At 43.2% G+C, this 2,727-nt stretch overlaps 1 long non-coding RNA gene across 1 annotated transcript; it reads left to right on the forward strand.

The window, feature by feature from the left end:
• The first annotated feature begins 1,008 nt into the window (after window positions 1-1,008).
• Window positions 1,009-2,331, forward strand: LOC149326347 (uncharacterized). The gene is made up of 2 exons (XR_016285978.1): window positions 1,009-1,665; window positions 2,198-2,331. It is a non-coding gene; the product is annotated as an uncharacterized LOC149326347 (long non-coding RNA).
• Window positions 2,332-2,727: the final 396 nt, after the last annotated feature.

The raw sequence follows: 2,727 nt of genomic DNA on the forward strand, positions 1-2,727 counted from the left end.
TAAGAAGCACACCGGAACCTTCCGGTTTAAATATTTTTAGGGGGAAATTAATTATTTTTACCCTGGGGAACTCACTGTTTAGTTTGAAGAAAGCCGGAGACAATAGACCACTTTTTTACACTGTAAGGAAGGGGTTTATATTTGCGATGATTTCCAGCGAACCCTAAAGAAAGAATTACCACTAGTCCCGTATGGCATCCGCTACTTATCTGTAGAAAATGAGGACGGGGTACCGTTTGACTGAGTAATGGTGATAGGCCTCATTGTATATGGCGCTCCAGATTGGCAGGCTACCATTGTAACGAAGACGTAAGACCTGCCCGAACTTACTTTCGGGAAAGCATGGACTGGTTTCTCGCCGTCCAGAAAGCTGCTGCGGAGGCTCCAGAGGGGCTCTCGAGACAAGAACCGCTCTGCAATTTGTGTGAATTTTAATCTGACGAAAACAGATTCATGCTGGCTGACCACGACAGTGCCGTGTGCATGTGGATAGCGTTTAGTGTGATTTGTTGAATGTTTTTTTTCTGGAATGTTATGGTTGGATTCCCAGCTTCGACACAGCTTTTTTTATAAGTAGTGATGCCGAAACGCGGACGCATCTGCCGACAAGGCTGCTAACGACAGTGTGAGGCATTAAAGGCTTTCGCTTCAAAATATTAGGAATTTGTTTTATGTGATCGCAAGGAGCTTTCGCACTTTGACAAGTCATTTGAATGTCACAAACAAAACGACACACAAGCGGCTGCTGTGGGTCAGTGGTTATGGAGCTCGGCTACTGATCTGAAATGCATCCCAACTCAGCCGGTGCGGTCGCATTTCGATGGAAGGGAGATGCTGGAGTCCCGTGTACTGGGCGATGTCTCGATCTACTAAGCCTCGATCTACTGCCAGCTACCTCATACCAAAAAAGCTAAGAAGAAACTAACACTTTATCATAAAGGGGATTACGCAAAATTAAATGATAAGTTATCTGAGTTTAGCACGTCGTATCTAGATTTCACCACTCGTTCCATTGAAACCAACTGGTCGCTTTTCAAGCACAAAATGCACGAACTCATCGATGCACATGTTCCTACTATAACCGTAACCGAAAGATCAATGTCCCCCTGGTTCAACACTACATTAAAGCGCCTAAGCAACAAAAAGAAAAGACAATATCGAACAGCTAAACGCTTAAACACCCCTTCCGCTTGGGAAAAATACTACACCACTGACAAAACGCTTCAATCACTGATCACTAGAACTAAGCGCGCCTTCTATTCAAATACATTGCCTAATATGCTACTCACAAATCCTAGACAATTCTGGAAAATTATTAACCCAACCCAATCCAATCCCTTATCTCTTCTCGACGAACACAACAATCCTATTCCTGATCCGGCAGTGCCTCAAGCTCTAAATTCCGTATTTTCATCCGTATTTACTAATGAGCCTGATGATAACCTCCCAGATTTCCCGCAATACAATCACCCAGTCATGCCTGCCGTTACCTTTGACGCTATTGGCATCGAGAATTTAATAGACAACCTTAAGGTCTCATCCTCAGCCGGTGTCGACGGGATCAACTCCAAACTACTCAAGAACACAAAAAATATTACAAGCCTAATACTCTCGTACATATTTCAGCAATCATTATCATCTGGAGTGGTGCCACAGGACTGGAAGGTAGGCAAGGTGATTCCAGTACCAAAAAAAGGTTTGCCATCTTCATGCAAGAGCTATCGTCCCATATCCCTCACAAGCATTTGCTCGAAGTTAATGGAACATGTAATTTACTCTCACATCGTCAATTTCCTTATATCAGTAAATTTCTTTCATCCTTGTCAGCACGGTTTCCGAAAAGGTATGTCATGTGACACTCAACTAGCTCTCTTCATTAATGACGTTAGTACTAACCTAGACCTTAACATACCAGTGGATGCATTATTTTTAGATTTTGAGAAAGCTTTCGACAAAGTTCCCCATAGACGGCTTTTTCTTAAACTTTCACGACTGAACCTTAACCCTCTCATTCTTGATTGGATACGAAGCTTCCTCACTAACCGTCAACAGTTCGTGCATGCTAATGGACACTCCTCCCCCTTGCACCCCGTTGTTTCTGGTGTGCCACAAGGCACAGTATTCGGCCCTTTGCTTTTCTTAATCTACATTAATGACTTGCCTACTGGTATCACTTCTAACATGCGATTGTTTGCAGATGACTGCGTAATCTACCGGCCTATCACTAACACCAGCGATCCCGAAATATTGCAAGCAGACCTGGACTACATCGAATCTTGGTGCAACAAATGGCTCATGTCTTTAAACACTAATAAAACATCGTTAATTACATTTCATCGCAGGCAGTCCTTTGTTTCACCAAATTACTATATCTCTGGCTCTGTAATTTCCGCTGTTGAATCTTATAAATACCTTGGTGTCACCATTTCTAATTCCCTGAACTGGGCTTCCCACATTTCTAACATTACTAAAGACGCCAACCGCGTGCTCGGTTTTCTACGTCGTAACCTGCGTCTAGCACCTCCTTCTATAAAACAGCTTACCTACATAACACTCGTCCGTCCCAAATTGGAGTACGCATGTGCAGTTTGGGACCCTCATCAGACAAATCTTTCTCGCCCTCGAATCCATTCAAAATCGTGCAGCAAGATTCATTCATTCGAACTACTCCTATCATTCGTGTCACTAATATGAAGTTGCAATCTAATCTTCCATCCCTCGATTCGC

Source organism: Amblyomma mixtum, chromosome 10 (assembly GCF_055824585.1).
Source record: "Amblyomma mixtum isolate Tamu chromosome 10, ASM5582458v1, whole genome shotgun sequence".
Classification (NCBI taxonomy): Eukaryota; Metazoa; Arthropoda; class Arachnida; order Ixodida; family Ixodidae; genus Amblyomma; species Amblyomma mixtum.